Genomic DNA, 14,850 nt, shown 5'->3' with positions numbered 1-14,850 from the left:
AGCACAATGCTGGCACTTGGAGCCAAAATTCTAGGTTTTAAAGCCATTACCAAGGATTACTTCCTCACCAGAAATGATCCAGTCTTGGTCAATTCATGCAGGGAGATGCAGTTCTGACTTTTCTTAGCGAAAATTAAGACATAGCTGCATAAATGTAATGTCCTGAACTGAAGACAGGATCGCATCAGATGCAGCAAGCCCAGGCATGCAATAATCAATGAACATGCAAATTACTGCTGCATTAAAATCGTGGCCGTAATGGGCAGCTCATTGATAAATCTCACTGTTCTTGTCAGTGCTTGAGCAGTGACTGGCTCAGGCACTGACAGGAAAGGTGACATAAAAAAAAAGACAGGCATGCTGTGGCATTTTGCCTGTCCCGTCCTGACCCCATTCCCTTTGCCCCGATATTAAAAAAAAATGTCCTGTGGCATACCTCCTACCAACATGACCAGCCCCCCTTCCCTCCCAGCCAAACTGTTTTCCTGGTGTCTTAGTGGCAGCCCCCACACACACCCATCCAACCCTCCAGCCTGGTACCTCTTGATGGGGTAAGAGTGATGCCCACTCGTTCTTGCCTCAAGTGCCATCGTGTTCAAAATGGTGGGTCCTTGCCCTGCCTGGTGCATTCTGGGATGCACTGGGTGGGGCCGGGTTTGCCATGGCATGACCTGACCCCACCATTTTGAAAATGATGGTGCCTGAGGCAAAAGCTTTTGGACATCGCTGTTGCCCCTTCAAGAGGTACCAGGGGTTGGGGTGTGTGTATATAATTTGGAACTGGGTTATTTTTCACAAGCTTTGGGAACTTAAGCTGCTGAGATGTGCAAATAGGGACTGGACAAGTCTATGTTTGCAGAGTCTCTTTTATGCTCAGCTCAGTGCATTTTTGCCTCATCAAAGAAAAAAACCACACCGAGTCACAGACCCGTTTCGTTGTAAGGTTTTATTTATTTATTTGGCTTAAATGTCATCAATGTTTTCTTTTGTATATAATTCTGTTTCAAGGTTTTATTTTGTGTATATGATTTGTAGATAGAAATTTTGATTTTGTTTCCCTGCTAGGCTTGCAAAGAAGTCTACAGTTTTACTTTCAGGATGTTTAAGCTATTAGGAAATTTATGGTATTTTCTCCTGCGTTTTATGAAAAATGTACATGTGAAAAAAATGATCTAGCTAGACCAGTGGAATATAAGGACATATTTTCTTTTTAATTATTTCCATGCACTCCACCAAGATTTCTGATCAGCTGCAGAGATACAGAATCTCAGTGGAGCATTTAAACAGTACTATTGTACCTTTTTTTTTTTTTCCTTCCGTCTGGAATAGCCCTAGGACACTGTTTTGGTACTTTCTTCTGCATATGCCTAGTACTGCATTTCAATAGCGTGCTCTAATTTGCAACCTTTTATCTATCTGTCTTGCCTTTTCCCAGGAAAATGCCAGCCAGAAGAGGGGGATGGTAGCAAATGTATTAGTTACAGCTAACGTGTGATGTTTTCACACAGTATTTTTCTGTTATCTCTACATGCTTTATTGTTCCCATATGTTTACATTCTTATATCCCTGAGCGATCAGCTGTATTTTTGCAAGTGAGATTCATCAACACAGGATTTACAACAATCCTGCAGAAACTTTTGTTTTGCTAATAATGCAAGGTAGCATTTGTATCCTGTTGTACTTAATGAACTAAAACACATTAACATCTGTGTTACTTTACCTCAGATAGCTGAGATTCTAGAGAAACTGCCTCACAGGAAAAATACATTTAGATAACGTTTAGATTAAGAAGAAGTTGAGTTATTTTGTGTGCCTTGAAAGAAAATGTTTTGTATTGCCCCAGAAAACTGGTTTAAATTACTTTCTCTTTCACCATATTATTTCAGAAACAAGAGGGATGCTTTAAAATAACATATAAACAGCTGTTATGTTAAACTATTTTCCTCTTTTTCCTGTATTTTTATTTTTCCCTAATTTGTTTTTCCATAAATGAAATTTGCCTATCTAATGCTTTTAAGTAGCTTGCTTGTAATAGCCGTATGATAAAGATTTAAAATTATGTTTTGAATTGAATGGAGAACCTTGTGAAGAAGTTGGAAGCAATTTCTAAATCAGTTTTGGAAAATTTTATGTAGGTAGTTACAGAAATGTTTTAAATAAATGAGAAGGTCTATTTGTAATGCACTAAATATAGTCAAGTTGGAAGAAGGGCATGATGGTATAACAGCATGTATAGAAAAGATATTGCAAGTTAGCTAGAAAGAATGAGAAACGTGAATATATATATATGGAAGTCTTTCAACAGGGATATATGAATTATGATAAGACCAGAATAGCAATTGATTTTATTCTAACTTAACCATAACCAGAATTGCATAAAGTATAAAACCTGAAAACAGCATTGAGCTAATGGCATTTTTGTTAAGGAACTGGACAGATATTAAGTACTTGCTCTGTTTAATTGTTTTATTGTTTTCATTCAAAGTCCCCTTATTTACTTCAGAAGCATCATGTCATCCTGTTTACAAATATCAGCCTGACCAGTTGGTATAAAAGAAGAATTTCACCCATAAAATGTGGCAAGACCCAATCTATACGGGACTGTCATGTTTCCAAATAGTGACACCTACAGCTGCATTGCTGGAAGGAGACTTTTAGTTGGATTCATTTGTGTGCTTTAAAGACCTACTCCATTTATTGGGTGAATTGTTAAACTCCAGCATTTAAACTGTTGGTTTGACTTGATGTAATATTACTCTTTTTTTGTATAATCTTTAATTAATTAAGTTACATTTTGAGTTATGATGATTTCTTTCTTTGGTTCTCTTCTTCTGACTCTAAATCCTTTCTGCTTACTAGGTATAAACTCATATGTTAACACAATTAGTTTTAATATTGCTAAAGTAACTGATTGTTTCATGTTTGATAATGCTTCTGTTCACATAATAAGATTTTTATTATATTTTTTACATATACCTTGAACCGTTCAAAGAATGAAATCTGAGAACACCCTAAAGTTAATGACATGTTATGATGAATTGGACAATTATTATGTGGACTATTTAACTTATGTGGAAACCATGAGGCCCTCTAAGTGGAAGTCTCCTAGATGCAAAATGATGCCTTCCATGTGAACCCTTGCCTGCCTGTGTGAACCTTCCAACCGTATACAGACTGCTGCTTCATTAATACAAGAACCTACACTGACTTATACATTTCTCTGATGCCAAGATTGTCTGCTTGTCAGATCAACAAAATCTTAAGTGATTTTGAATTACCTGATTTCTAACTGCTTACATTTTAAAACCACACATTAAGACGTCCCCAGGGATGTGTGTCAAGATGGCGGTGTGACCGAACGGATTATGAAACACTCCTGCTAGGCTGGAAGAAAAAAGTTTTATTTCCTTCAAACTGTGCCTTATATTAAGCGTAAAGGAACGGTGAGATTAGTGCCCCCGCCTGCCTCAACCTCTTCCCCGATCCAGCCAAGTTTGGAGCGCTTCTTCGCCGGGACCTCCCAAATAGTGAGGGGAGCGTATCCCATAGTAAGCATGCCCGAAGCAGAACCCCTACCGGGAAATGAAACATCCCTCTCTCCACCATCATCATCGTTGTTTCCTCCATGTCCAGCATCGACAGCTGCCCTAGAGGGGACCCAGTACGCCACCAGAAGTGTGGTGGAGGGGCTACCCAGCGAGGGACTAGAGCTGCTGCAGAAGACACTGAGATCTGAGGCCCAGGAGTCTCTTGAAACCTCAGAGAAAACTTCGGAGGTTAATCTGGAGATTTGGCTGATGCTGAATAAAATGGACTCAACCTTGCAGAAATCATCAGGTGAAGTAAATGCTCTTTATCGTAAATTTGAAGACTTAAAAAACAAGAACTGTTGAGTCAATTTTGTTACATCAGGATATAGCCACACTTTTCCACATCCAAAATGAGTGTTAACATTTTTAAAGTCTTATAACAGAGTTGAGGTCTTGTTCGAAAACAAAGGAAACAATAAGTGTAATCCTCTCTGTTACATTATCCAAAGATTGTTCCAATATAGCAGATATGTTATTCAAGTCAATATTTGCACCTCCCATTTCTCCTTCTCCCCCCTTGGGACTTTTAGTTAAGTAATATATCTTGTTTAATGGAGGAATAGCTTCAAGAAGTATTTCTAAAATTTCAATTAAGTATCTTCTAAATAGTTCCAGTGGAGTAGTCCCCAGGAGTTTAGGGAAATTCAAAAGGCGCTGTGATGGAAAATATTAAAAATTGCTTTTCAGTCTTGCTTTAATTGATAATACATTTTTTAAAAGCCCCTGTCTTTGACCCAAAAGTGACTTTCCTTTTTTTTACAAACATCTTCAGCGTGATTGGTTACATCAGCCATAGAGTGCTCTCTTGGTGTACCAAACTAGGATATGAGGCTATTGAAGCAGGTCTCCTGAAGAAGATGATTGAAACACGGCCAGTGTTGAGACCGGATTTGTGTTTGTAAAAAAAATGAGGGTTATCCAAAACCCGAGGTGGAAAGAGACTGGAATTTTCTCTCTCGTAGAATTCAGGTTTGTTTACCCGTTAATAAAGAAAAGGTGTTGACAACGAGTGCGCCTTATTTCATCATTGGAATGAGTTTGAATTTCATCACAGGACTGAGGTTGAACTGGTAAAGGAAAAGTTGTTTGCTCGTGACTTTACAAGACACACGGAATGGACAGTGGAGATAAGCATGTTTCATCATGATGTATATTTCACAGTGTGGACATTAAGATAAGTGAATTTGTCATGAGATTTTCCGTCTTGATCTGTTCTGGGGTATTGGGTAATTTGTATGAATGTTTGAGTATTTTAGAATAAGAGATGGATTGTGAGTAATAATAAAGAATTGTTATATATGAATATTTTGAAAAAGAGTAGTAGTCTAATTGGAGTAATTACGATACATTGTTCTTTGAGATATACCAGGAAAGTCACTTTTGGGTCAAAGACAGGGGATTAAAAAAAAAATATTATCAATTAAAGCAAGACTGAAAAGCAATTTTTAATATTTTCCATCACAGCGCCTTTTGAATTTCCCTAAACTCCTGGGGACTACTCCACTGGAACTATTTAGAAGGGAAGCCGAGGGGACCACCCCTCCCGAAGCAGATCCCTTCCTTGCCTGGGCAGCAGTCTTTATCAGCATTTTTGGTTTCCACTCCAACCGCGGATGTTTCTATTAGCGGGGAAAGGAAGAGCCCTGCTCAGGAGAGTGATCTTTCGCTCAGCCCGCTGGGACCGTTGACCCCGATGCCTCCGCATGCACCCGGAAGCGCTGTTCCGACCGCCGAATGTAGAGCGGAGCTGAAGGAGTGGTGCGCTCCCGGGGTAATTGCGACGCCTGACACACTCTTTGGGCTGGCTCAGGGAACCCAGCGAATGCCCGGAACTACAGAGGGGGAAACCGTGGAGGAACCGCCTTTAACAACTACACAAGAAGAAATTACTTCTTGTGCTTTGGCGATGTAGCCCCTGGTTAAACCCCAAGAGGTTTCACTGGAGACGATATGGACGGCTCTGGAATCTCTTCACAAGGTCTGTACCTCATTTATTACAGTCTCCCTGAATAATGCAACGCAGATAAATTCTTTAAAAACTCAAACTGAAGGGCTGTTGAGAAAGCAAACTGACTTGGAAGGACAAATAGGAAAAATTTCTCAACATCAAGCCTTAACCTCAGGGGATCGAATATTAATCCATAGGAAACTAGAGAACCTTGAAAATCAATCAAGAAACCTGAATGTAAGACTGCTAAATTTTCCGAAGTCTAAATTTGTCACTCCCAAGGATATGTTTGCAAAATTCTTGAAAGAGGTATTCAAATACCCAGAGCAATCTTTACCCCCACTACAAAAAATTCATTACCTGGAAATAAAAACTTCCCCACAACAGGATATTTCTAAAGTTAATTCACCTGAGAAGCTGGATTTAACTAATCTATTGGAGCAATCAATGGATAATACAGAGACTAGAGCAACCTTGATAGTAACATTTGTTTTCCTACAAGATAAAGAATCTTTAATGAGACTTTACTTTAAAAACATTCATCTGGATTTTAAAGGAAGCAAGGTCTCTATATTCCCAGATATTGCAAGATGGACGCAACAGAGACGAAAGAAATTCCTGGACATGAAACAGGAATCTCTTGCTACTGGGGCGGTTTTCCAGCTACGATTTCTGTGTAAATGTATGTTGATATTCAAGGAGGAAAAATATATATTCTTTGAACCTGAACAATTACGGTCCTTCCTTGATAAGAAGAAGAACCAGGCTTCAATCCAAACGTTGAATCCCGAGAATATTTAGGAACTGCTGCTAGTACTTCTTTAATCTACTTATTGTTTTGCTAACTTCCTTTGGCCTATAAACCATCTTGAATCTTCCATCCTTATTAGTGGACTATAATTCCATTTCTCAAGGTTAATATTATTGTAATAATGATTTTCTATGTGTTTCACTTCGATGTTTGAAATGGATGTATCAATTCAAAGAGAAGTATCTTTGTTTAAATATGAAATTAATAAAGAGATTTAAATATAAAAGTCCCAAGGGGGGAGAAGGAGAAATGGGAGGTGCAGAAAATGCAAATATTGATTTGAATAACATATCTCCTATACTGGAACAATTTTTGGATAATGATCAGCTGAAATCATTTCTGGATTTAAAACAACTGAAATAACATCTTTTCAAATTTGAAGGGAGGAACACGTAGCATTGCTTTAATTAATAATTATGTTTTGTAATCGCCCCCCACAGATTGTGGTCTAAGAAAGCGGAACAAATGATTCAAAGTGAAATAATATTTTATTTACTTTAATATTCTCAAAAATGTTCTTTAATTTTCTTGTAAAATTATATACCTCGCTGTATTTCCATTGACAAGTGTATTCTTGTTAATTTGATTTAAAATCAATCAATAAATATAAAACCACACATTAAGGAGTTTTCTTACTGAATTATCTCCTTGCATCACAAGTTGTTTCATGCACTACTAATGTTAATTGCTTATACAATGTTCACCATGCTATGGAAGACCTTTATATTATCTGGGTTCACCACATTGATAATCATTGCTGTATTTGCAGGTGGGGGGAAGAGGGGTTGGTGGTTGGGAGGCGAGGATAGGGGAGGGCAGACTTATACGGTCTGTGCTAGAGCTGGTGATGGAAGGCGGGACTGGTGATTGGGAGGCAGGAAATACTGCTGGGCAGACTTATACGGTCTGTGCCCTGGGAGAGACGGGTGCAAATCAAGGTAAGGTATACACATATGAGTTTATCTTGGGCAGACTAGATGGACCATGCAGGTCTTTTTCTGCCGTCATCTACTATGTTACTTCTTAGCTGCTGTATAAACACCCTGTATGTTAATTGAAACTGCTTTAGGTAAAAGAGAACCTATAGAATATGCATATGTACTGTATGAAAGAGTACGCTGAAAATGTTGAAGTTAATGTCTAATTTCTTTGTGATACTCTTGGTTTTGCATTATTATCTTCCTCTAGGATCATTTTAAGGTATTGTAAGTTAGAGATGAACTAATAATGTATCAGGGAACAAGTCTCTGCTGAAAATAACTTCTTAGTATAAATGAAAGAGATAGGTTATCTGTGTAAGCCCAATGCTATGGGAGAATTTTTATTCTAGGAGGAAAAAGCCTCAAGAAGCACCTTTTCCACTGTCAAAGCGGAAGAAGGGCTAGGGCTGCTTCATCACTGGCAAAAAAACCTCCTGGTGTCAGTTGCTTGTCTTTTAGTAATGAACAACACGGACCCAATGCTATTACACTCAAGTAACTTTCAAAGAAGTACTTAGCTTGAGACACGGGTCTTCTGTCAGTGTTCCTCAGTGTGTATCAGACTGTGGTTAACGGTGGCCTCCGTTTACGCCACTGCAGCATCAGAACCACTGCTCATTTGTTCTGCCGAAAAACAAAAACATTCATGATCAGCTGAAAGATATACTAAAAAGACAGCCTACTATGCATGTAGCTTACATTCCGTTCAATGCATCGACGGATCACGAAAGATGGTAGTGTAATCAAACATGGCAGATTTTATGCTTTCTATGATGTCAGACGCTCAGATAATCACCCAATCAGAACCCTAGTGGTCTAAACCTATCTGGAGCTTTGAATAAATGGTGCTTCGGGGCGATCAAAAGAAGTGTGCCCATTCTATTTTTCCATTAAGCCCCTTCAGGGATACTGTATCAAGCCGAAAGATCCATTGTTGTTCTTTTCTTAGCAGAAGCCGGTGGTGATCGTCAACACTCTCAGCTGTTTCAATTTGTTGTAACACTACACATTTCAGTGAGGTAAAACAATGTGACAGTTCCGTGCAATGAACTGCCAAGGGTGAGGTTGTTTTCTTAGTGGTGATCACACTTTTATGTTCTATTAACCTCACATACAGTTGACGCGAGGTCTGACCAATGTACAGTTTATTACACAGATCAGACAATAGACAACCCCTTTTGACTTGCACGTGGTATTTGGTGAACAGGTCCTGTTATAGGATCTATTAATATGTTTGTTTCAAGCATGATAGAACACATGCTTTTTCCTCCTAGAATAAAAATTCTCCCATAGCATTGGGCTTACACAGATAACCGGGCTATCCCTTAAACGGAAAATTGAGAGATCATCCATTAGTGCTCATGACGTCATATGGTAATGACGGGGAAGATAGGACATAGCCTGTGGCCGGGGCACTAACAGAACCAATACGAAGGTTCAAAATAAGTGAAGCCCTTACTTTCTAAGGCCTTCAAGAGGGGAGATGTAAATAATGAGCACTCTGAAGCAGAGCGAAAGGGCACTTTGAAACAGGGCAAAAAGGCTGAGAAGTATGTGGACCAGAGACCCCTGATCTGATAAGACATTCCTACGTGCAAGCTGGCGTGGGAAAGGTGCAATTATGGATGGACAGAAGAATGTGATTTAGCAACTTTAAGCAAGGCTTCAGCACTTCTCACAATATATTTTTCCCTTAACACAAAAGGTATATAAACAATTGAACCAGTGCATATGTTGGAGAGGAAGTGGCAGACCACATGTTTGTGTCCACTGCTCTCCACGTGAGAAACTAGCAGTTGTAAATTCTCTTGGTAAAATTTGTAACACTGCTTTCTCATATGTATAGCCTTGTATTTTATCTCTCTAAAGCTGTTACGTTATATATTATAGTTTAGAGAGGTGGTAAAAATATTAAACACCACTAGTCTTTCAACACTCCACAATACTGAGTAGTGGATATTTGGGACACTGGAGTGAGAGTGGAAAGACAGTGATAATGCTAGGATGGTACAAGGGACCCCATTATTAACAAGTCTCAGTCTCTCGCTCTCTCTCGCCATGTATTTCAATAGGCCAAGTTTAGTGCTTTACTGAATACACAAAAAGGTTGTAAATAAAATATTTTTGAAGTTTGTAAAGATGTCTTTACCTCATAATTTTATTTCTATATATGAAGAAACATTTCAGGCAAAACAAAAATTGGTGAACATTTACTTGTAGCTCAACAACATGATATTAGCATGGAGTCATCACATCATGGACCTGGTCACTGGTGCAGTGTTTCAAGTCTTTTTTTGGGAGTCATATAATCTCCACAGGTTCCCCCTCTTCCAGCACTTTCAAAAATATTGGCTGTTTGTTGATGAAGAGAAGGTTGAAACAAACGTGAATGAGACTATATCTGGGTTAGTGCAAGACATTAGTGAAAGCACCATTAAGTTCACAATTAGACATCTGGAAAAGAGCCAGTCAAGATGTGACTACAGCGAATTCTTGGAACTGGTTGTTGTCTTCTTTGGAGCTGTCTCAGCAAGAGGAGTCCAATTCATGCACCTGGGGCCATGCACATGCTCACTGGATGTCGAAGGTAATTTATTCTCTGAAGATCTAGATGTTTTGAGGCCAATTCACGCTGAACGAGGAGTTGATGTTCTCAGCAGGGATAGAGGTGAACATGAACAAGGTGCAGATAGACACCCTGATGGAGTGAGCTGTGTCAGCCATGAAATAATGCACCGTGATAGGATTTTGCTGAGGTGATGCTATAGGGCACTTTTCTCAAACTAAATTCAAAACAAATTGGTAATATTCAGCCCAATAGCTGAATGAATAAGGGGTAGGGCAGCCTATTTGCTGTCCTAACTTTATCCAGATTTGGGGGGGGGGGGGGAATTCTATAAATGGTGGTCAGAATTCTTACTGTGCTACAACCCCACAGACTCTGGGGAAGTGGACATGGAACCAAAGAAAGGAACCAAGAACAAGGCCCTGTCACTCCTGCCTAATCTGGTTTCTAGCAATAGTCTCATGCAAGTACCGCTAGGAAACAAATTTCTTTATACAGAAACTACCACTAGGGGCACCATTTTGCATAAGGCACCAGACTGGGCAGGAGTGACTGCCTGAGGAAACCCCTGGACCACCAATGACATAACAGTACCTTTAGGGGTATCGGAATATGTAGGGGGTGGGGCTTCAGGTGAGGGGGGTCTTAAGCCAGGGGAACCTGCTCTGCTGGCTTGGGAGCATTGGGCTGTGGCTTTGCAGCCCGATGCTCCCAGGTGGTGAACTAACCCTAGCTTTTTGTACTGTGTTTTTTTGGCCCATCATGACTTGCAGTGTTTCACCGCAACTTGCATTAGGATATTTGCATCTCATTACTATGTAACCTGTGGCAACTTAATTATTGCCGTGCTAATTTTGGAAAACTGCATTAGGGCCTGTAAATCACATTAAGGGGCAAATGCGGCTTGATAACTTCTCCCTTTAATTGGCTGCCCCAGTGGCTTAGTAATGCTATTGCACACTGCCATGCATGAGTGACCTTTCTACTGCCCAGTCAGGTTATTCACACAGTCTCAATCACATTCTTTATTGTATCACCACAGCAACAAAAAAAGTAATGTATTATACACAGGTACACCTTCCAGTTCCTTGAGAGATCATAGTTAAAGAGAGGGAGATGTGACGGCTCATGTTAGCTGTTGTATAAGTTAACAGCTTCTGTATGTTGGGCCAGTGTTAGGACTTGGCCAAAACATGGCCTAGTGGGTACCATGATCTGCTACAGTTCCACTGCAGACCAGGCATTGGGGAAAGTGGAAGTTCTGTATGTTTTATGTTCCTAATCAAAGTATTCTTTTTGGTGTGTCAGGGTTACGAGGTACTTTGGTGATGACTGAAGTTCCCACCTCAACCTCGGTGGCACTGCAGTTGGAAACTCGTGAATCAGTTGAATGTGTCTGGAGGTTCGTCGCCGCTCTGACCCAGAACGAGCAATGTGGGAGTTTTTTTGGTAACTTCTGAATCTTTCTCTGTTATTAATGTCCAGGTTTCATGGTCTCTGTGATATAACTGATTTCTGTCTTTCCCTATCACCTGCTTTCAGAAGCCACAGACAGTACTGGAGCTCTTTACGCCTTCCCAGCTTCTTTCTGGCAAATCCAGCGAGCAGCATTGGTGCAGGAGTCAGAATCATAGTGATGATTATTTACTGACACACACTGGTCGTCTTCTATGGGTCCTGATACAGAGAACCTGAAACAGGAAACAGGAAGGTAGAAGAGCTTGGATTTATTATGGACTCAGAACACTGAAAGCAGCAGGAGGTCAAAAATGGGCAACCCTTGAGGGGAGTCAAAATTAGGTGAGAATTGAGAGGAAACACACTGATGAGGAGGAAGTAGGAGCAGGGGGCAAACTGATGAGCAATGGATAAAAAATGTCAGGGACACGGGATTAGAAATTCATATCATAATGAATTCAAGTGTCCTATTCAAAAGGTACAAAGAATAGGTCCAGGCAGGAGAGATTCATCACTCACTGCGACATGCGACCTGCAGGAACATTTTACACTAAATACTGTATGTATTTATTTATTTATTGGGATTTATTAACCACCTTTATGAAGAGACTCACCCAAGGCGGTGTAAAGCACACAGCTATATTTAATTTTCAAACTTTCTTTCATATTTTCAGTACAGGTGCAAGATAGACAGATTCATTTTTATTATCCTGCATCCAGATGGTTCAGGAACATTGTCCATTGTAACAGTGCTCAGTATTTCTAGCTCTGAGGTTCCTGTTATGGGGGGGAGGCAGAGTTGGGAAGGGTTCACCTTCTCTTTTATGAGTATAAGGCCAGGGCCAGCATTAGAGGGTACAACCTGGGCAAGTTCCCTAGGACCCCCTGTCCCCAATGCCACACGAAACCCTGAGCTAGCCCAAAGATGAAGGTGGAGCCATGGAAGCATTTGCTGTCCCATTTTATGATGCGATAAGAGATTGGCAGATTAGGGATGTGTTGGTAAATTGCATGATCTGAGTAGCTAATCAGCCCTTTGGGGTTTTATAAACTATAAAGAAAAATCAGAAGAAAAGTGATGGGAGAGAAAAACATCCCAGGGAGACCTTACAGTTTTCCATTGAATGGGGAGCCGTCCACCCAAGTCCAGTTGTTCCTCGGTGATGGGATGTGAAGTCCAATCCAATGAGGTATGTCACGTGTCTTACTCTGTATGAAACCCTGTGCAAATAGGGAGAAGACACTGTACATCTCAGTACAAGAAACCCCAAACAAGAAAAAGGCAGAATAGAGACAGTTCAATGCCCACCAGCACCCAAGGAACGTTATGTTCTGTACCCAGCTTAATGTTAACAAGTATTTGGTAAACACAAAATATCCTTGGCATCTTCCGTCCCTTGGATGTACAACCTCATGTGAGCAGTAGCGTTTTCTTTTTAATTAGAATTTATTCACCATCGTTTGAATTCACCCAGGACAGTGTGTAGAAAGTATAAATCAAACATAGGCCATAAACAGTCACAGCAGTATTCAAATAACTACACACATTATAGCATAGTCTGCTACTGACAATGTCTACAATACACATTAAAAACATTTTAATAGACAGCAGAGGGGTGTAAGTGGAGGTGGAGAATAGAGACAGATAAGAGTCACAGGAGTTAGATAGAAATAAGAGAAACTAATTTAAGGAAAAGTTGCAGATGCAGTCAAATGCTAAATAAATAAAAATATTTAATGCATATCCATTTTCAAGTCTCAACTCCCATGAGACCCTCCTCAGACTTGTTCATTTCTTACTTAAGAGATCACTTAGATATGCATTAGATAAATCCTTGAATCTATGTACCATCTTCAGTGTCTGACTCTGTCCATTGCTAACCATCCTTTCCCTTACTTTTCTCACGTTTCTCTAAACCTGACCACTCTTTCCTTTTTCATGTTTATCCTTTACTTCCTGAGGACTATGTGAGATTCAGTGTGACACTCTGTGACACTGTTGATGTGGTAGATATGAGAACTCACCCTCTCCTCCTGGTCCTGTATCACTAGGAGCTCAGATCCCCTCCGTTTACAGTCCTCAAGGCTGCTGTTCCATCTCCTTTCCTCTTTAGAGAAGTAATAACACTTTCCCCTGTGCAAGAACCAGTCTGAGGGGCAACGCTCAGCCCAAGATCCTTCTCCAGGAGGAACAGAAAGTGGGGAGGTGATGGAAGGGTCTAGGAGTTAATAAATAGTTTACATAAGAAATACAATCTGTTAGAAAATTTTACAAATTATATTTACACTAGTAAAAAAGACCCGTTTCTGACACAAATGAAACGGGCGCTAGCAAGGTTTTCCTTGGAGTGTGTATGTTTGAGAGAGTGTATGTGAGAGTGACTGTGTGTGAGAGAGAGAGTGAGTGTGTGAGAGTGAGTGAGTCTGGGTGCGAGTGTGTCTGTGAGAGAGAGTGTGTGTGTGTGAGAATGAGAGTGTGTGCAAGTGTGTATGTGAGACACAGTGTGAGAGAGAGAGTGTGTTTTACACAGATACAGTGTGTGCGAGAGAGAGAGTATGTGTGAGACACAGACGCTCTGTGAGACTGAGTGTATGAGACCAAGAGAGTGTGTGAGTGACTGTGTGATAGTGAATGTGATACAGTGTGAGACAGAGAGTGTATGAGAGACAGTGTGTGAGAGTGAGAGAGAGAAAGACATTGACAGTGAGAGAGAGAGAGAGTGTGTGTGTGAGACAGAGATACCTCCCCCCCCCATCTCTGGTGTCAGGCCCCCCTCCCTCTGCCTGGTGTCAGGCGCCCCCCCCCCCCCCTCTCTCTATGGTGTCTGAGCGTTACTGTGCAGGACGCTGAGCTCTGGCTGTGCTTCAAGGAACTGACCAATCCTATTTAATAGAATGCACCTCCAACATTCTGAAGCCGAGAAACCTTGTGTGGTTGGTCACTTCTGCTTGTGAGGAACCCAGAAGTACGTGATGTCAATTCAGGAGATGGATACAGAGAGCAGGAATGCCTCAGCCATGCAGTCAGCTTCAGAATGTTGGAGGTGCCTTTTATTATATAGGATGGAGTTGCAGTTCTATATAACAACCACACAGTGGCACTAAAACTGCACTATTAATGGATTTAGTGGGATTAGGGCAGCGCTTCTCAAACCTTTACAAATAAAACTTAATCAATAAAAGAAGCCGACCCCTGGCTTGAGAAATGGGGTTTTAGGTCTCAGTATCAGCTTATAGTCCTTTTCTTGTTTTATTTTCATTTGTTAAACTTTATTTCTGTATAGTCAAGTGGTCTAACACAACAGCTGCACTCCAATCGTGGTATTTTTTAATCTTCTCTTATGCCTTTGGGACTCTTTTACTAAGCTGTGCTACAAAGTGGCCTGTGGTATCAGTAGCACAGGTCTTTCCTGTGCGCTGAGGACACTTTTATGGCAGCTGGAGTCCCAGAAGGAGGTGGGGGACCTTGAGTCACTTCATGGGGAAAGGGAATCATA

The 14,850-nt window shown here is 40.5% G+C and overlaps 1 protein-coding gene and 1 long non-coding RNA gene across 2 annotated transcripts in view; both read right to left on the bottom strand.

The window, feature by feature from the left end:
* Positions 1-14,850, bottom strand: part of LOC115457560 (killer cell lectin-like receptor subfamily B member 1B allele B) — a 567,620-nt gene that overhangs the window by 139,245 nt on the left and 413,525 nt on the right. The gene's annotated exons all lie outside the window — the stretch shown is intronic.
* On the bottom strand, positions 11,504-13,456 carry LOC115457573. The gene is made up of 3 exons (XR_003939976.1): positions 13,379-13,456; positions 12,465-12,574; positions 11,504-11,586 (listed from the first exon to the last, which is right to left on the bottom strand). It is a non-coding gene; the product is annotated as an uncharacterized LOC115457573 (long non-coding RNA).

The sequence above is a fragment of the Microcaecilia unicolor genome, chromosome 14 (genome assembly GCF_901765095.1).
Source record: "Microcaecilia unicolor chromosome 14, aMicUni1.1, whole genome shotgun sequence".
In the NCBI taxonomy this organism is placed as follows: Eukaryota; Metazoa; Chordata; class Amphibia; order Gymnophiona; family Siphonopidae; genus Microcaecilia; species Microcaecilia unicolor.
The sequence above is the reverse complement of the archived record's forward strand: the minus strand, read 5'-3'. Positions and strand labels throughout refer to the sequence as shown.